Source organism: Chrysemys picta, chromosome 24 (genome assembly GCF_011386835.1).
Source record: "Chrysemys picta bellii isolate R12L10 chromosome 24, ASM1138683v2, whole genome shotgun sequence".
NCBI lineage: Eukaryota > Metazoa > Chordata > Testudines > Emydidae > Chrysemys > Chrysemys picta.
This window is the reverse complement of record NC_088814.1, coordinates 14,609,568-14,630,182: the sequence shown is the minus strand read 5'-3', so window position 1 is coordinate 14,630,182 and position 20,615 is coordinate 14,609,568. Positions and strand designations below refer to the sequence as shown.

Sequence of the window (20,615 nt, the reverse complement as noted above, 5' to 3'; positions counted from 1 at the left end):
TCCCCAAAGCCATTGCAATGTGACTGGAGTGAAAAGAACAGAGCAGCCAGGAAAGGGAGTGAACCTTCCCCCCACCTCTGCCAGAGGAGCCCCCCTGGCTTGGGAGGTGACCTGGGAGTGGGAGGGGCAGTGACTCCCAGCCACGGGCCTGAGCAGCACCGGGGTTAGGGGAACCGGGCGGGAGGGTCTCGGTACCTGAGGTTGGCCACAGCAATGAGGGAGTTGGCCAGGACGGCGCCGGGTGGAGAGTCATGAGGAAGCTCCTCAGTGAGCTCCTGTGAGACCCAAACGAGACAAAGGAGCGTGTGAGATTCGGGCCTCACGGACACTCCCCAAGGAGGAGATTACACAGCCAGCAGGATCCCCCCACCTGCCTCCCGCTCCTCCAATTCCTGCCCACTAGTTCTCCCGTCTCCTCTCCCCAATCTTCAGCCCCAGCAATCCCTGCCCTCAGCTGCCCTCCAGCACCAGCTATCCCCCAACCATCGGCCCGGGGAGACCTCTGCCCCTCCCATGTCTCTATCCACCCTCCAGCTGCCGGGCGCCGTGTCTCACTCACCACAATCCTCTCCGCCACATCCGCCTTCGAGCAGTGTGGCTTCAGTGTGTCCTGCCCTCTCTGCTGGGCGAGACACGCGGGGTGGATGGCGTGCAGGAACACGAGCTGCTGGGCCTCCTCCTGCACCCACCAGGAGTGGGGTTAGGGGAGAGAGAGCCAGTTAGCCAGGGACCTCCCTGCCCCAGCCACACCAGCTGCAGGACTTAGGCCTGAATGGGGGATAGTGGGGACCCGCCCATTGTCCAAATCACCCACCACTCCACCACAAGCAGGGTCAGGAACTGGGACAGTGCCTGTGGGGGGAGGAGACCCCGGCTGGTGTGTGACAAACACCCCTATCTTGGGGGTCCCAGATCATGGAGGAGAAAGGTCCCCATTAGGGCCAAGACCCTCTGCAGGGGGTCGGTATGCTGGGAAGGAGCAGGACAATCTCGATTCCAGCACAGCTGGGAACGTTTGTACCTTTTCTCGGCCATGGAGCTGCTCTCGGATGTTTTTGAGAGCAGCCTCCTCTGTTACCACATCTACCCATTCCTCCTCCTCCTCCTCCTCCTCCTCCTCCTTGGAGTCCCTGGCAGTCCCTGCACCAGGGAGAGAAGGGGACAGGGTGACGCCTGCTGCCACTTGGGGGAAGGACAGGGGCACGGTGGGGCAATGTGTCCCCTTCCCACCTCCGGGACATAGGGCAGATCAGGCCCCACACTCCCCCCTCTCAGTGATGGCGTCAGCCCCCAACTCCTTCAGGAGCCCATAGCAAAGAGACCCCCCACACACACACTGTCCTGGACTCCCTGGGAGGTGCCTCTCCTCCCCCCCGCCACCCAATGGAGCACCAAGGACCAAAGTGGCAGCATCTAGTGTCAGTGGGGTTCACGTGGCTCACGCCAGACCCCTGGGCTGGGGACCCGCCCCCCTAGTGCTGCTCGAGGGTTTGGGCCAATGGTGTTCACAGCCCCCTCCTCACCCCTCCCTGAGCCCAGCCTGGCTCCTCACCTTGAACGAAGCAGAAGCGTCCGTCGGCCAGGCTGCTGTCCGAGTCGCAGACGCTGCTGCTGTCCCATGGGGAGCGGGCCGAGCTGCTGGTGGTGGGACAGGGATCCTCCACCTCCTGCCCTGGGCAGGCTGGAAGGTCCTCAGTGACCGGGCAGGGCGATGCCTCCTGCTGGGAATCAGGACTGGGCTCCTGGGGCCGCTGCTGCCCACACAACATGCCCCAGAGTCACCCTGCCCGGCTCCCCTCCTGCGCTGGGTCCTGCCTGCCCAGCCGCAGCCTGGCCCAGCTCCATTTTGGCCTGGCCGGTGCCTCTCCCACCTCGGCGCCTGCGCTGGGAGCGGGTTTTCTCCGCCAGAAGGCTGGGCACTTCCACCTCCTCGCTCGGCCGGGAGCTCCTTCCCCGCCAGCGGGGACGGAGGGGCCGCTCTGCTCCTGGGGAAGATGGCAGCTGCTTCCCTCAGGCTCTGGGGCCACCTGCAGAGCCTTCTTCCTGAACATCCTCAGGACCCCGGACAGCCTGGAACCGAGCGGGGAGCAGGCGTGAGTCTGGGGTCAAGGCAGCCTCTCACTAACCAGCCTGTTTGGTCCCTCCCCATCCCTGCCGAAGCCAGAGCAGCTCCTCCTCCCCCCACAGGGGTGCAGGGAGGGCAAGCTACACACACTGGCAGGAGTTCATTGCATGCTCTGCTCCCCCTCAACGCTCCCCCTTGTCATCCCTGGGGCTGCAAGAACTGGGGAGTCTCATCCTTTTCAAGCACTGGGGTCAGTCACAAAGACCAGTGGTCACTTTGGACAAGCAGCTCCCTCCTGCCGCCCCAGGTCACACTCACACTCCCCCCGCAACCTCCCATCCCCCCGCCCAGGCTAGAGAAGGAACAGAACCCAGGAGTCCGGACTTCTCCTGGGAAACCATTCCCCATTTCAAAGTCCCTAGGCATAGCAAGGCCAGGACCCCCTCGGTTCCCATTGATTTCCATGCTCGGCAGCTCACCGGGTCTGGCCCAGCTCAGAGACTCTCAGCCTGGGGAACAGTCTCCCACAAGGGAAGGGCTGGGAGCCCCATTGCTGGGACCTTGCCAAACACACTGGAGACAGCTCTGGAGAAGCCCCTCCCCGGTCTGAGAGCGAGGGGCTCCTGGGGGCTGTTTGCAAATCCAATCTCCTTTGGGAGAGATTCTCTCCCCCTCTTTCTGCCTCTCCCCAGACAGACAGGGGACGCCACCGAGGAACCCTAATGCCACTCACTTGCTCTGATGATGGAGTGATGGATGGAGGATGTTCAGGGTCGTCCCTCGCCCTTCTCCTCACTCTCCAAGCCCAAGGCAGGCTGGAGAGGGTGGTGGTGAGCTGAGGAGTTACCCTGCCCAGCAAGCAGGCAGGGTGATGACACGGGGCGATCGGCTGGCTGTGAAAACAAAAGTCTGTCTTATTGCCAAGGGACGGAGAAACTCGGCCAGCAGCAGGGGGTGCAGGACACTGCCCTAGTGCGGGGGTGACAGCGCGTCCGGGATCCCCACATCCCAGCACTTTACACACCTTCCTGGAGCCTCCCAACCCCCCTGGGCTGTCAGGACTGCGACCCCAACCCCACTGACAAGAAACAGGCCTGGGGAGGGGAAGCTACTGGCTCAGGGTCACACCAAGTGTCAGAAGTATGGATGGGACCCAGCAGGCCTTCTTTCCAGGCCCCTTCGCTAACTACTGCTGCACGCTCCCTCCCACAGCTGGCAATTACAACCAGGCCCTCACGTCCACTCTCCCTGCCTTTGAGAGGGAGTGTGCTCCGCTGGAGTGACTGGACCAGGGGGTTGGGAGTCAGGAGTCCTGAGTTCCATTGCTGGGTTTCCTGTTGGTTCCACTGCTGGTTGTTTTCCTTTCCCTGTGGGACTTTGGGCAAGTTGCTCCCCCATCTCTGGCTCTGTCCCCAGCAGTCAAATGGGGATTTCATACTTTCCCACTATTGGAAAGTGCTGGGAGAAGCCCCCAGCAAAAGCTGCTCTGACAGCGCTAAGCAGCATCTGCCCATTGAAGGTGGGAGCGCACTGCCCAGGAGGAGGAGGGTTTGGCTCTGGGGTTTCACTTCAGCCCAGTCTATAGAGAGGGGCCCAGCCATGGAGTTTGGCTCAAGAAGGCCAATTCTCCAATTTGTTAAGGGCGTTCTGAATTCCAATCCGGTGCTCCAAAGTGCTTGGTGTCATTTGCAAATTGTAGAAGCATGCTCTCCACTCCATTTTCCAAATCCTTAAGGAAAATATTGAATAGTACCGGCCCCCGGACTGATCCCTGCCGGACCCAGTAGGTACACCCTCTCCGTTGGACAGCCAGACATGGAGAAGGGCTCTTGGAGTCTGGGCTTTCAACCAGCTCTGCACCCACATTACACTGATTGCATCTAGACCGCATTTCCCTCGTTCGCTTGTGAGAATGTCCCATGGGACTGTGTCAAAAGCCTTAGTGACACCAAGAGAGATCACATCTACTGTTTACCCACCTCCACTAGGCCTGGAACCCTTCTAAAGAAGGAAACAGGATTGGTTTGGAATGATTTGTTCTTGACAAGTCCATGCTCACTAGTCCTAAGAACCAAATTATCCTGTCGGTGTTGAAAAACGGAATGTTTAATGATGTATTCCAGTATCTTTCCAGCTATAGAAGTGAGGCTGGCTAGTCTGTAAGTCCCAGGGTTCTCTTTGTTCCCCTCTTAAAGATAGGTCCTGTCTTGTTAATGCACGGGAAGATGTTCTTTTTCAGGGATCTCAGACGAGAACTGGGGCTAGGGTGACCAGATGACAGAAGTGAAAAATCGGGACGCGGGGGGGGGGGGGGGAGGGGGCGGAGCAAAAAACAACAACAAGCCCCTCCCCCGTGCGCGCCTGGACCCCCCCCCCCCGCCCCCCCAGCACCAGAGGGTGTGCTCAGGCCACGTCCCCCAGCCCCCTCCCTCCACCTGCTCTCGGCCAACTGCCACTCGCCCCCTCCCGCTCTGCTTGGAACGTACCAACGCTGCAGATGGGGCTGGGGAGCCGATGACCAAACACACACCTCCCCTCACACCCCGCACTCGGGCTGGACCGGCACGTGTGGGAGAACCCACCCGACAGGACGCCGGGCTACTGGCCCTTTAAAGGGACGGAGAAACGTCCGGTTCATGGCCGGATCGCGGTGCCCACAAGTGCAGCCCCATGGCCCTGCCTGAGGGCCGGCCCCGAGAGCACTGCCTCCACCCCGGCCTCCCCATGGGTCTCCCGTCCCTGCAGCATCATCACCCCACCCCGCACGGGCTACCCAGAGCGGCATCGGACTCCCCGTCCTCCCTCCCAGAGCCTGCCTGGCACAGTCCCTCCCCGCCCCTCCCCCCCCGCACTGCTAGCCTCAGGATCCAGCAGGCAGGTCCCGTCCGGGGACTCCAGCACCCCGCACCCACTTACTGCTGCACTCTGGGTCGGTGCAGCGCTTGCACTCGGCGAAGCACCGGTCCAGGTGCTTGGCGGCCAAGCAGAGGGGCCACTGTGCGGGCAGGAGCAGGGCAACTAGGGCGAGGAGCAGGAGGGAGAAGCGGGGCCGTGCTGCAGCCATGTTCACAGGGCTGGCAGCGGGGGGAGGAGGGAGCGTCCCTCTGGCTCCTGTCCGCGTAGCTCCGGCACGGGTCAGGTTGAGGGGCGGGAGGGGGGGGAGGGCTCGCTGCTGGTGCCTACAAGCCCCGCCCCTGCCTTTGTGCGTGCCTGGGGAGTGGGGCTGCAGCACTCTGGAGGCGCCTGCTGGCCGGCCAGCCCAGCAGAAACTCAACTGCACTGCCCCAGGGGCCGGAAGAAGACGTGAGCAGTGCCGGCTTGCCGCACTCCCCCCGATATCGGGACAAAGTGCGTCCCGACCGATGTAAGGTCGGGACGCGGGACAAGTCCCCTAAAATCGGGACTGTCCCGATCAAATCGGGACGTCTGGTCACCCTAACTGGGGCACAGCACCTTGTTTGTTAAGGCCACAAAAATGGAGGCAGGAACCTCTTCTCTCCTGCTGGCAAAGAACCCCAGGTACCTAAAAGACAGGGGGCTGGTCCACACTGGGGTGGGGGATCGATCTAGGAAACGCAACTTCAGCTACGAGAATAGCGTAGCTGAAGTCAACGTTTCCTAGATTGAACTAAGTTTACTTACTGCGGGTCCACGTGGCGCAGGCAAGCTCCCCCGTCTACAGCGCTTCCTCCTCTCGGCGAGCAGGAGTTCCGCAGTCAACGGGGGAGCGCTTCTGGGATCGATTTATCGCGTCCAGATGAGACGCGATAAATCAATCCCAGAAGATCGATCTCTACCCGCCGAATCGGGCGGGTAGTGTGGACCTACCCAGGGACTCACATCCCTGAATGGGCTTTAAAAACGGCAGTGATTAAAAAATTTGGCCCTGACCATTTCTTGTTTCCGCAGACTAGACATTTTCGCAAACTTTAGAATTCCTTGGTGCTAAACACCGAGAAATTCCCCTTTCTCCTTCACAGAGGGCATTAATGCCCCTTATCTCACTCAGACTCATGACTGCCCAGAGTTCGAGAATTGTCCCTGTTCCCATTGGTCAGATGGGGAGGAGCCTGAGGTACAGAGAAGGGAAGTGACCTACCCAAGGGCCTACACAGCAAGGCGGTGGCAGAGCCAGAAAGAGAAGCCACCAGTCCTGATTCCTCTTCTAATGGACAACAACCCCCCCAGAGGCACGGACAAAGGGGAAAGTAAGATGGTACCGGCAAGAGCCAGTATGCCGTGCCGGACTGGACCGGCTTCCGCGGCGGTGATTTAAAGGGCCCGGTGCTCCGGCCGCTGCGGGGAGCCCCGGGCCCTTTAAAGTGACGCTGGAGCTCCAGCAGCCAGGCTCCCACGGTGATTTAAAGGGCCCGGAGCACCACAGCGGCCGGAGCTCTGGGCCCTTTAATTCGCCCCTGAGCCCCGGGGCTCCCAGCCACCTCTGCAGCTCGTAGCGCCAGGGTGATTTAAAGGCCCTGGGGCTCCCAGCCACAGCCGTAGCGGAGCCCCTGGGCCTTTAGATCTTGATAGGGCCCGCCTAGTCCGGTTGAGGCCACACCCCCGCTCAGGACTCCGGCGTAATGGTAAATCCTTTATGTTACTTTCACCCCTGGGCAGGGATAGAGCCCAGGAATCGAGATGGTGGGGAAATTTCATTGAAACCGTTTCAGTCAGAAAATCCCATTCAGTTTGTTTCTTGAAATCATAACAAGTGCGATGAAAGTTCTTTGCAAAAATATTTTGTTGCAAAACAAAAGCATCTCCTGTTTGTCACAGTGTGTTAAATTGTCTCGTCGCACACAAAGAGGAGACACTTAGATCTCGAAAATTAGATAAGATACTTCGGTCTGAGCTAAGTAGTTGCTGCTCTTATCAATTTCAAAATAAAAAAATACAAATAAAATCGACTATTTCAGCTATTCTATTATGTCACAATCTGATCTGAGTAAACATGCTAGGACACCTCATATTATGCACTCCTCCTAGTGACACTCTCCAATGGATCCCCATCCTCCACCCACCGTGAGGTAGGTAGGAGCGGATCATTATTATCCCTACTTGAAAGAGGGAGAAGCTAAGGCTGAGAAAGGAGAATTGACTTGTCTTAGGTCACACAGCCAGTCAGTGGCAGAGTTGGGACTAGGACCCAAGAGCCCTGATTTTCAAACTAAGCATCGGATCTTGAATTTCATACACTGAATGACCTGAATAAAGTGCTCTCGGATGAGCTCCAGACCTACAACAGTGCACAGTAATTATTCAGCAAGTATTTTAGGATAACTGGAAAGCGAGAGAGAATCACGAACTGCTCAGAGACAATTAATGCAGAGAAGCAGCAAAATTCGTCAAACAGATGACTGGTTATGACTTATTTACTTGGTCTTAAAAGAGAACAAGGGCCTGAGACTCCTCCCTGGCAATAATCCCCTGCTCAGCCAATCAGGGTAGAGACCGAGGGGCGGGAGGCTGAGGGTTCTCACAAGAGAGCCCAAAGGATGGCCCAGCTCACTGATGGGGATCATTGCCCGGGCACTATTCCAGCCCCACATTTTTAGGTGGACCTCCCACAATGGGAGCTGCAGAGCACTCCCCTGCGACACACACACACACACACACACACCTCCCAGTGTTGGGAGGGGAACAGACAAAAGAAGCAAGAGAAGAAGAGAAAGGAAGGAGGGATGGAGGAAAAGGTGAAACGAAAAGGACAAACCCTAATGTCCCCAGTGATTCTAAGAGACAAAATCCCAGGTGCGGAATAAAATTCTGCCTCCTTAAGCTCGTGTTTTCCATGCCTAGAATTCAACAGTCACCAGATGGATCAGACTGAACAGGTTTCAAACCTCGAGGAGGCTCTTACCTTCTAAACAGGGACGTCTATTTTCTAGGAAAATCATGAAAAGGGAAGGAGAAAACTCGAAAGAGGTTCCTCCTGGTGCTCACTTACATGAACCCAAATACTCTCTCAGTCCTCAAAGAGAGACCTCGAGACAGAGACTTGCTGAAGCAAAGCCACAGGGGTCTCTGAGGTTTCCCTGGCCCTGCGCCTCTGTCCTGCCTGGCTGATGTCAGCATCTCTCTGTGAGGTCACCACCTCCCTAACACCTTTGACCTGAGGTCCTGCAAAAGGCCTTTGTGATGTCACTGCCACACCCCTCCCTTCCTGTGCTAATGTCCTCCCCCTGGCCAGGCACTTTGGAGGTTTGAGCTACTCCCTGTGGATCACCCCACTCAAGGAGTGTTCATTCTAGGAAGCAAGCCGGCTAGACAGTAAAACATCAGACGCTGCTCCCAATGCTACACTCCGTTTTTCAGAAATTAGTAGAGTTTTAGAGCATCTAATCTGACCCCCTGCATGTCACAGGCCTTCTGTATGACACAATAGCTACTTTTGGGGCAAACACATTCCAGAAAGGTGTCTAGTCTTCATTCAATGACATCAAGAGATGGAGAATCCACCACTTTCCTTGGTAGCTTGTTCCTGTGGTGAATCATCCTCGCTGTTGAATATTTGTGCTTTATTTGTAATATGAATTTGTCTCTTTTCACCTTCCAGCCACTGGGTCTTGTTCTGCCTTTCTCTGCTCGATTAAAGAGCCCTTTAATACCCAATCTTTTCTCTCTGTTAAGGCGCTTAAACACTTCCATGAAGTCACCTTTCAATCTTCTTTTGATAAGCTAAAGAGGTTGAGCTCTTTCAATCGCTCACTAGAAGGCATTTTTCTCCAGCCCTCAGAACATTTGGTGGCTGTTTGCTGCCCCAGCTCCAATTTCATAACATCTTTTTCAGATGCAGTATTCCAATATCAGTCTCACTGATGCCGTGTCACCTCCTGTGACGCTATTGACATAATCTGTAACTGTATAGATCACCGTTGCGACCACTGTTATATATTTGCAGCCAATATTGTATAAAGGTTGTCGTGTCAGGGGTCTATGGAGAGGTTATGATTGGCTGATTATAATTATGCTATCTGTGTATCATTTTTGTAGTTGACGTTCTGAATATTGGCTCTATACTGTCTGTATTTCAAACTTGTGCTATGCTTCCGGGGAACACCCCAGACAAGTTGGTGTTAGCTCTGCCTAGCCTGCTTGATGGCCCTCTAAGGACCATGAGCTATACAATCGATCTACTGAGAGAAGGCAGATACACCCTGTGACTCAGCAAGGTATGCAGGACAGAACTCTAAGGTTGGACAGAACTCTAAGGTTTTTCTATGCCACGTGCTGGATAGAGTATCCTGGGGACAAAGAAAGCAAAGACCACACAGCAAGAGACTATAAAAGGCTGATGCCTCGTCTCCATCTTGTCTTCAATCCTGCTTCATACCTCTGGAGGGACTTTGCTACAAACGGAAGCTCTACACAAAGGACAGAATGACCCACCCCAGCTGGGGATGTTCCAGAGACTTGAGTTGAACCTGCAGTTTATTCTATCGCTGCTACAAGCCTGAACCAAGAACTTTGCCATTACTGTATGGAATTGATTCCATTTAACCAATTCTAACTCTCATCTCTATCTTTTTCCCTTCATGAATAAACCTTTAGATTTTAGATTCTAAAGGACTGGCAACTGTGTGATTTGTGGGTAAGATCTGATTTGTATATTGACCTGGGTCTGGGGCTTGGTCCTTTGGGATCCTTTGAGAGACCCTTTTGTCTTTTACTGGGGTATTGGTTTTCATAACCATTCATCCCCATAATGAGTGGCACTGGCGGTGATACTGGGAAACTGCAGTGACCTGGAGAATTGCTTGTGTGACTGGTGGTTGGCCAGTGGGGTAAAACTGATGTATTCTCTGTTTGGCCGGTTTGGTTTGCCTTAGAGGTGGAAAACCCCCAGCCTTGGGCTGTAACTGCCCTGTTTGAGCAATTTGTCCTGAATTGGCACTCTCCGTTGCGTCCCGCCAGAACCAGCATCGTTACACCTCCCTATCCTACTCACGGTTCTGCCCCTGGGTCTAATGATGGCTTTAGCCCTGTTCACCACAGCATCACACTGGGAGCTCATGTTGAGTGGCTTCTCCACTCTGGCCCCTAAATCCTTTTCCAGGCACTGCTTTCCTGGATACACGTCCCCATTCTGTAGGTGTGGCCGGCATGCCTTGTTGCTAGGTATAGGACCTTGCATTTGGCTCCCAGGCACTTCCCCTCCTCCAACCACTAGACCGCCACCCCCCTCCCATAAGCCCCATAGCTCCCCCATCTCCTCCACTGGGTACATGAAACTACACTCCCAGAACCCTTTGCTTTCCCCCGTCCCACCTCCTGAAGGCGTAGCCAATGGGCCGGCGCCGTTTGCTGATTGGCAGGCACGCGGGCCAATGGGGCGAGCCCGTGCCTGGCGCACGGTTGCAGTGGGCGATGGCGGCGCCGGGCTGGGAGCGGGCGCTGCGGCTCATGCTCTGTGAGCTGGGGCTGGCGCTCTCTGTGTACGCGCTGCATGTGGAGAGCTCGTGGGAGCGGGACCCCGGGTACCGGCCATGTGCGACCTGAGCCCCTCCATCAGCTGCTCCAAGGTCTTCACCTCCAGGTGCGCGGGGGGGACCAGCCCCATGGCATGACTCCTCCTTCCCCCATTGCAACCCCCCGCCCCACGGCATAACTCCCCTTCGCCCTATTGCAACCCCCCGCCCCATGGCATGACTCCCCCTCCCCCCATTGCAACCCCCGGCCCCATGGCATGACTCCCCTTTGCCCTATTGCATCCCCCCACCCCATGGCATGACTCCCCTTCGCCCCATTGCATCCCCCCGCCCCACGGCATAACTCCCCTTCGCCCCATTGCAACCCCCGGCCCCATGGCATGACTCCCCCTACCCCCATTGCAACCCCCTGCCCCACAGCATGACTCCCCTTTGCCCTATTGCATCCCCCCACCCCACGGCATGACTCCCCCTCCCCCCATTGCAACCCCCCGCTCCACGGCATGATTCCCCTTCGCCCTATTGCATCCCCCTACCCCATGACATAACTCCCCTTTGCCCCATTGCAACCCCTCATCCCATTGCATGACTGTCCCTTCCCCCATTGCAACCCCCCGCCCCACGGCATGACTCCCCTTTGCCCCATTGCAACCCCTTATCCCATGGCATGACTCTCCCTTCCCCCTTGCAATCCCCCACCCCACGGCATGACTCCCCCTACCCCCATTGCAACCCCCTGCCCCACGGCATGACTCCCCTTTGCCCCATTGCAACCCCCTGCCCCACAGCATGACCCCCCCTTCCCCCATTGCAACCCCCTTGCTTCCCATTGCAACCCCCCGCCCCATGGCATGACTCCCCTTCGCCCCATTGCAACCCCCCGCCTCACGGCATAACTCCCCTTCGCCCCATTGCAACCCCCCGCCCCACGGCATGACTTCCCCTCGCCCTATTGCAACCCCCCACCCCACGGCATGACTCCCCCTCCCCCCATTGCAACCCCCCGCTCCACGGCATGATTCCCCTTTGCCCTATTGCATCCCCCCACCCCATGACATAACTCCCCTTTGCCCCATTGCAACCCCTCATCCCATTGCATGACTGTCCCTTCCCCCATTGCAACCCCCCGCCCCACGGCATGACTCCCCTTTGCCCTATTGCATCCCCCCACCCCACGGCATGACTCTCCCTGCTTCCCATTGCAACCCCCTACCCCATGGCATGACTCCCCTTTCCCCCATTGCAACCCCTTGCCCCATGGCATGACTTCCCCTCGCCCCATTGCAACTCCCCGCCCCACTGCAACACCCCGTCCCCATTGCATGACTTCCCCTCACCCCACTGCAACCCCAGCTCCCTCTGCAACACCATGTCCCCACTGCATGACTCCCCTCCCCCCACTGCAACCCCCAGCCTCATTGCATGACTTCCCCTCACTCCACTGCAACCCCTGCTCCCCACTGCAACAACCTGGCCCCATTGCATGACTCCCCTCCCCCCATTGCAACCCCCGGCCCCTTTACATGACTCCCCCTTGCCCTACTGCAACCCCTGCTCCCCACTGCAACAGCCCGGCCCCATTGCATGACTCTCCCCCCATTTCATGACCCCCTCTCCCCCCATTGTGTGACTCCTACTTCCCATTGCAGCGCCAGCCTCATTGCGTGAACCTCCCCTGCTCCCTACTGTAACACCCTTGCTATAGCTCCCTTTCCTCAGCCTCCCTGTGCACTAGCCCCGCAACTGCCCCAGCCCCCCGTGCAATAGCTCTGCAGCCCCAATCCCATGTGCTGTGCCCACACCATTGCCGTGCTGCAGCCCCATATGCCTATCCCAGGGGGCATAGCCCAGCCTCCTAGGCCCTATGTGCTTTCCCACTCCATGCGACAGCCCTGTGGTTGGGCACCCTCTGCTTAGTCCTTTCCTGCTGCCGCAGCCCCGCTGATGACCTGGCATCTCTGTTTCCAGCCTGTCCCCTTTGTGCTCTGTGTTGCCAGCTCCCCCAGTTTGTTTGGTAGATCCAGAGAGACCCTGAGATCATCTGCTCTGACCTGGAGAGCGCAGGCCAGTCAGTTTCACCCAGTTACCTCTGCGTTGAGCGGGATCAGGCAGAGAACAGGCAAAACTGAGGAGCCCCCGATGGCTGAGGCCCTCGTGATGCCAGGGAACGGATTAGCTGAGATGTGCCCAGGTAATCCACGCTGCAGAGGGAGGTGAAGTCTGCTCCAGGGCCCCTGCCAGTCTGAGCTGGGGGAATTCCTCTTCCCAAATCTGGTGACCCTCAGTGAGCCGGACCTGTTGCCGGCACAGAGGCCCAGGACGGCAATAGCGGGGTTCGTTGCCCGGTGTGCTTCGCACCAATAAACACACCAGGGTGGAGAAGCAAACAAAGTTTATTTGAGATCTCAAAGTGGTGCAAGGAGACAGGCAAGTCTCAGATCAAGCGCACCAGCAAAAACAGTTTTCCTCTCTTTATACATTTTACAACTAAGCCCCCCCCTCTTCTCCCCTCTCTACCACCCCTCGACCCCCCCACCCCTCCCCTCTCTACCGAAGGCATGTTTATACATTTAAGCAATTAAATCATTCTAGGGCTATAAATCTAGCTTGTTAGTAACACTCCTCTAAACTTTTACTTGGTCCTGTTTACCCTTGGTTTATTACCTCTTCAGCCAGCTAGCCTCATCATTATCACTTGGTACCTGGTATGGGGGGGGGGGGGGTTGTAACTGATAATTGGCTGTTTACACATTCCATGCATCTAGCTTTCGAGGTCGATTAGAGTTAAACATTGAAGAACTTTGGTTCACTCAGACCTAGCGATATCAACAACTCCCTCCTTTGAGAATACTCAACAAGCTTTTGGCTGAGTTTTCTCATATTCTGTAGACAAGATACGATTGAGTGCCATGGAGCTGGGGTTCTCAATGAGAGGGTATGCCGGGATTTCTGGGGAACGGGGGGCACAAAGCTTATGGAGGAGCAATTTAAAACAAGCAATCAGAAGGAGGGTGACCAGGCACAGTACCACACCTGTGAGGAGGAGACGCACAAGGCTATTTCCCAGTCCTACTAGGTTGGGCAATCAGCTCCAAAGGGAATCAAAAACTGTGGGTTCCTTTTCCTGGGCTTTCCACTGCTCGAAAGCCTGTTCGGCTGACAGGACGTAATTGTTAATGTCCTGTGAGTTTTCTGGGACATAAGTACAACATTCACTCCCAATAAGGACACACACCCCGCCCTGGGAGGCTAAACCATCATCTAAGGCCTGTCTGTTTTGCAGGGACAGCAACCAGAGCTGGTAAAGCTCTGAGTTAAGGCTTTTCTCTATGGCCAAGGTCTCATTGGCATACTTGGTGAGAACCACAGAGAGCCTGCGATAAAATTGAGCCAGTCGTCCCACCCCATAGGATGGGAGGAAGATCATACCCAACCTGTCTCCTTCTGTAATGGGCTCTGGGGTGGCATACAAAGATCTACGCTGCCTGGAGTGGCCAGGGGGGCAGTTTAGGGAGGACACGAAGGGGAGGGGCAAGATATCCTAGATAGCAGCTTCCATACCACTAATGCGGTAGCCACTTATAGGCAGAGGTACCGCAAATATAAAAGGAGTGGCCATTCCCTACCAAGCCATTATAACCGCTACTCCACCTATTTGTTTGGGTGTCACTAAACGATCCGAACCGAGTGGTAGAGTCGGATTTGCCGTTAACATAGACAGGGATGGAAGCGTCACTGTCAGGGGATAGATAATACTGACAGGTGCTATTCCCAGCAAACCAGGTGTGATTGCTGGACTTGAACTGTCGATAGCCCACCAACCCAGGGGCCACTGGCCGCAACCTAATAGGGGAAGGGATATACGTTGAGTTGGCCTGCGGCTTCCAGGGGTCATCCCTTAACGCATACTGGGACTCAATGGTACAGTTTTGCGACAAGGGGGTACCCGAGGCATTTTTCCCCCTACTGAACCATCCCCAACAGATATCTGACCAATTTTGGGGAACTACCCTCCAGGGTAACCCTGCTGCGTGGTGCGGGATTTGGGAGCATACCCAGCAGTTGGGGAGGTTAAACTCTTGGGCAAAGCAAACCTTCAGGGACTCATATGTGTTTGTCTCTAAGTTAGTAGGGATTCCTTTCCATCCCGCATGTGCCCTGGGGGGGAACGGGAGTTAACAAGAGGAGTGTCCCTATGGCAAAGAGCACCACTGTGGCAGACCCTGGACCTGAACTCATATTGGGCAGGTGACCCTAGGGCCTAACAATCACAGTTCCCCAAATACCCACAAAATAACAATTATCAATAGTAAGCAGATTAAAAACAAAAGGGACCAGGCCACCAGGTTAGGCCGGCCCTGTGAAAATAAACACAACCAACGCTCAGAGGTCTCGCAGGGAGTGCGCTGTGACTGTCCAAAGAGATCACAGGGCATTCCCAGCAGACACTATTGTCGTCTGAATAACAGCTTAAGTCCCAGCTCGTCGCTGGCAGTCTTCTCTGCAGGCTGGATGGTCCACCGTTCAGGAGCGGGCACTGCTTTCAGACGAGAGTGATGAATCCAGTTTTTGTGTCCCTCAACCTTTGCTGCTGTATGGGAGACCAGCAGGACGGTGTAGGGTCCCTTCCACTTCTCTTGGAGAGGCTCGTCCTTCCAGGTCCGGACGAGTACGGAATCACCTGGCTGCAAGGAGTGGATCAGGGCATCCAGCGGGAGAGGCTGCAAATCTTTGGTATACCTGTGGAGAGAACAGAGAACAGCAGACAGAGAGCACATGTACTGAGATAAGAAGCCACACCCCATTTCCCACTCCCCTGCCAGAACCGGTGTACCATTCATAGGCCATGCCCTTCCAAACATAATCTCGAAGGGACTGAGCCCTAACCTGCCCTTTGGGAGAGCGCGAATGCGGAGCAGAGCAAGGGGCAAAGCATCAGGCCACTTAAGGGAGGCCTCTTGGCAAACCTTTGAGAGGTGCCGCTTAAGTGTCTGATTTGTACGCTCCACTACCCCACTGGCCTGCGGTCGCCATGGCATGTGGAGCTTCCAGGGGATCTGTAGGGCATCCAATATCTTCTGAACGACTTGGGATGTGAAGTGTGTTCCCTTGTCAGATTCCATCTACTCGGGGAGTCCGAAGCGGGGAATGATCTCTTTGACAAATTTAAGAGCCACTGTTTTGGCAGTGTTGTTACGGCATGGGAAGGCCTCAGGCCATCCGCTGAATCGATCCACCAAGACGAGGAGGTATCTGAATCCTTGGGTCCGGGGGAACTCAGTAAAATCTATTTGCCAAACCAGTCCCGGGCCTGGGGTAGGCTCCAGAGTGGCTGGCAGCACTGACCCTCCTGGTCGAGGGTTGTTCTTTTGGAAGACTAGACATTCAGCCTGCACCTGGGAGGCCAGAGGCCTAAGTCCAGAGGTTAGAAAATATTTACCCATTAGCTGAGAGAGAGCCTCTCTCCCTGCATGAGTGGACTGATGTAGTTTCTGTAGCACTGGCCGAATTAGGCCCTTTGGTAGTAGGATCTTTCCTTCCAGGGAGTGGAACCACCCCCCTTTCTCCTGGAGACCGAGCCTGTCGGCCAGGTTCCTTTCTTCGCCAGAGTACTGAGGGGTCGGGAGCTCCCCCACTGATGGGATGAGGGCATGCATATGGGCATCTTCAGCTTCCTGTGGTTCCAGGGTAGCAGCTCGCTTGGCCTCTCTGTCCGCCCTGGCATTACCTCTCGCCACATCTTGATCTTCCTTTTGATGAGCCTTGCAGTGTACCACTGCTACTGCTGAGGGGAGCTGTACCGCTTTTTAGCCGGAGAATTTGAAGTCCGTGCTTAACTGGAGAGCTTTGAGCTGTCAACATCCCTCTTTGTTTCCACAGACCGGCATGAGCGTGTAGTACTCCAAAGGCATATCTGGAATCAGTAAAAATGTTAACTCTTTTCCCTTTTGACAGTTCAAGTGCACGGGTTAAGGCTACCAATTCAGCCAGCTGGGCTGATGTCCCAGCAGGTAAACCCTCTGCTTCCACGGTTTCGTGGAGATTTACAACAGCATAGCCCGCCCTCCTTTGCCCGTTTACAACTGTGCTACTGCCGTCGGTATACCACTCATAATCAGCATTCGGGAGGGGTTGATCTTTTAAGTCTGGGTGGCTGGAGTATTGAGCATCTATGGTCTCCAAACAGTCGTGTTCCTGCTCCTCTGTCTCCGGTAACAGGGTGGCTGGGTTAAGGGAGGGACAGGTCTGTAGGGTAACTACAGGATTTTCTACAAGCTTTGCCTGATACCGAGCAACCCGAGCCTGTGTAAGCCAGAGACCGCCCTTAGTATCCAGCAGGGCTTGGACTACGTGGGGAGTATTCACTTGCACAATTCCTCCCAGTGTCAATTTCTCAGCTTCCCCAAGCACTAGGGCACTTGCTGCGACCGCCCGCAAACATGCCGGCCATCCCTTGGCAACTTGATCCAGTTGTTTAGAGAAATATGCCACAGGACGTTTCCAGGTGCCTAATAACTGAGTAAGCACTCCCAGGGCTACCCCTTTCCTTTCATGCACATACAGTTGGAACGGCTTAGAGAGATCTGGCAGACTCAGGGCTGGGGCTTCCATCAATTTCCTTTTTAAAACCTTAAATGCCTTGTCGGCTTCTGAGGACCAGTGAAAGGGGCCGTGATCCGCTCCCTTAACACATTCGTACAAGGGTTTAGCCCACAGTCCAAACTCTGGGATCCATATCCTGCAGAACCTGCCATACCCAGAAACGCCCTGAGCCGTTTACGATTGCTTGGGATAGGAATTTGGCAGATAGCTTCCTTTCTTTCATTTGACAGCTGACGTTCCCCCTGCCTTATATAAAATCCTAAGTAGTGAACTTCTGGGAGAGCAATCTGAGCCTTACTCTGTGCTACTCGATATCCTCGGAGTCCAACAAAGTTCAGGAGGCTCACAGTGGCTTTAAGGCAAGAGGTTAGACCCACAGCAGCAATTAACAAGTCATCCACATATTGCAGGAGGAGGACTTTGTCCTCGTTGTCCCACTCCTCCAAGTCTCTGGCCAGGGCCTGGCTGAAAAGGGTGGGGGAATTTTTAAATCCCTGGGCCAGCACTGTCCAGCAAAGCTGCTTTCTAACCCTCCTTTTGTCCTCCCACTCGAAGGAGAAAATCTCCTGAGATTGGGGGTCGACCGGAATCATGAAGAAAGCGTCTTTTAAATCTAGGACCGAAAAATGGGTGTACTGCCCCCCTATAGGGGCCAACAGGGTATACGGGTTTGGAACAAGGGGGTGCAGAGTCTTAACCCGCTCATTAACTGCCCTTAGGTCCTGGACCAGCCGGTATGTGCCATTGGGCTTTTGTACAGGCAAGATAGGAGTGTTCCAAGCTGACTGGCATTCTCGAAGTACCCCGCATTTTAGGAACTGGTCTATAGTTTCCTGCAATCCCTCTCTGGCTTCCCTTTTGATCGGATACTGCTTGATTCGCACTGGACCTTTTCCTGGCAAGAGCTGAACAGTAACAGGGGTTTGATGGGCTGCCTTTCCTGGGATCCCTGATGCCCATACCAAAGGAAGAACCCGCTTCTCCCACTGACTCCACTCTGGGGCTTGCATGGCTGAGGACTCAGTTGCAAGAGTCATTATCCAGGCATTCTCTGGAGGTAAGGTGAGGCTTATTTCATCTTGAGTGAACTGCAGGGTGGCACCTAAGCGACAAAGCAGATCCCGTCCCAGTAGAGGCGTTGGACAATCGGGGAGGTAAACCAGTTTGTGAGATAGAGTTCTGTTTCCCAAAGCGCATTCCGCTGGGGCATATACTGGGCACTTAGTTCCTTTCCCTGTGGCACCCACCACAGTGAGGGAATCTGCCACTGGCAGCTGCAGGGGTTGGTTTACAGCAGTTCGTGCAGCTCCAGAGTCTATTAAAAAGTCTATGTCTGAATCTCCCACCCGCATTTTTACTCGGGGTTCCGGGGGCAGGATAGTCCGTCTCCCCTGACACCCCTATTCTTGATCCTCCGCTGCCATCATAGGGGTACCTTCCCTTTCGGGGCACTCATTTTTCCAATGTCCCTCCTTTCGGCACATGGCACACTGGTTGCGACCCAGACGCCTTTCCTGTGAGCCAAGGCGCCCACGCCCACGTCCTCTCATTCCCCGGCCCCTTCCACCTTCCTGAAATCTTCCCCTGCCACCAGCCTGTACTGCTGTGACCATCATTTTCACTTGCCTCTTTTCCTTTTCTCCCTCCCTAAGGCTGTAAGCCCTGTTTGCAGTTTCCAAAATCTGTGCCATTGTCATGCCCATCAAATCCTCCTTTTTCTGCAGTTTCCTTTTACTATCAGGGGCGGCACGGCTGGTAAAGATACCCTTCATAATTGCCTCAGTAGCCTGATCATCGGGATTGGCATTAGTAGTTTGCCTGATGGTATCCCGAATACGCTGCAGAAAAGCAACCGGACTCTTTTGGCTCCTGTACTAGCTCATACGGCTTAGCCCAATTGTTATGTCGGACAGCTGAGTGTCAGAGACCATGTAATAGGAGCTCCTTGTATACAGTGAGACGGGTGAGATCTGCCGGCATGTTGGGATTCCACCGGGGGTCTGCTGTAGGGACCTGAACTGCAGCAACAGGAACGTTTGCTGCGTTTGCCTCATGTCTAAGCTGTGCCTCCTCCCGTGCCTTAGACACAACCTGATTACGCTCCACCTCAGACAGCAGGGTCCGCATAAGGACATTACAGTCATCCCAGTCAGGCTTATGGCTAGCCAGACACCCTTCAAAGACCGAGATAAACTTGCTTGGATTCGTAGAGAATTCCCCTGCCTGTGCCTTAAAAGCTGCTAGGTCCACTGGGTTAAAAGGCACCTGGGTATAAACCTGCATTGTAATGGCTGGGCAATTGTCTGTTCCAGTATGGGCTATCCGAGTCTCAGTAATCAATGGATAGAATCCCACCGAGGGGGAATCTCTGGGACCTGAGGCACCCTATCTTTATACGGTGGGGGTGTTGGAGCTGAAGGGGACACCGACTCTGCCATCACAACCGGGGGAGGGTTCTGGGGACTAACAGTAGTTACTACCTAACCTGTCGGAGTCAAATTACACCTTTTCAAAAGATCTGACCTATCTCTTAACAACATAAACAACTGTACATACATATGTTCATTCCATTTACCCGTACGCTGACAAAACAGAAGTAATTGAAGGATCGTATTATAATTAAGTGATCCCTCCGGTGGCCACCTTTCCTGGTCCTCTAGCTGATATTGAGGCCAGTCTACTGTACAGAACCTTTTCAGTTTACTTTTAATCAACGGATCCGATCCAAACACTTTCCAGTTCACCAGAATGCATTCTAAGGGCGTACACCTTGCCCTGCCTGCAGTACTCTGTCCCTGCCCCATACTCTAGGGAGACACTGGGCGTCCCCAGGTCAAAACAGGTAAAGTCCCCACTGGACTGTTCCTACCTTATCCAAGGGTCCGGTTCTGCACCGTCGCCTGCAGCTGCTTCTCCACTAATCAAGCACGTTGCACCGTTGTACCCTGCGGGGTCGACCAAACCATGTCTCCGCTGAGGCCCCCGATGAAATCACCGGTGCGCGCTGGGCGTCGGTCGTCGCTGCAATCCGTCGACCTCCGAGAGGAGTCTGGGCAAGGCTAAATTTCAGCCTCGAGCCCACCCAGGGACACCAAGACTGTTGCCGGTACAGAGGTCCGAGGACAGCAACAGTGGGGTTCGTTGCCCGGTGTGCTTCGCGCCAATAAACACACCAGGGTGGAGAAGCAAACAAAGTTTATTTGAGATCTCAAAGTGGTGCAAGGAGATAGGCAAGTCTCAGATCAAGTACACCAGCAAAAACAGTTTTCCTCTCTTTATACATTTTACAACTAAGCCCCGCCCTCTTCCCCCTCTCTACCACCCCTCTACCCCCCCTACCCCTCCCTTTCCTCCCCTGCCCCTCTCTACCGAAGGCATGTTTATACATTTAAGCAATTAAATCATTCTAGGGCTATAAATCTAGCTTGTTAGTAACACTCCTCTAAACTGTTACCTGGTCCAGTTTACCCTTGGTTTATTACCTCTTCAGCCAGAAACATGCTAGCCTCATCATTATC

At 55.1% G+C, this 20,615-nt stretch overlaps 1 protein-coding gene and 1 long non-coding RNA gene across 2 annotated transcripts in view; one reads left to right on the top strand and one right to left on the bottom strand.

Moving 5' to 3' along the window:
• The window catches only part of LOC135977343 (uncharacterized), a 371,747-nt gene that overhangs the window by 177,764 nt on the left and 173,368 nt on the right, over nucleotides 1-20,615 (top strand). The gene's annotated exons all lie outside the window — the stretch shown is intronic.
• Nucleotides 12,870-20,361, bottom strand: LOC135977351 (uncharacterized). The gene is made up of 2 exons (XR_010594804.1): nucleotides 19,967-20,361; nucleotides 12,870-15,234 (listed from the first exon to the last, which is right to left on the bottom strand). It is a non-coding gene; the product is annotated as an uncharacterized LOC135977351 (long non-coding RNA).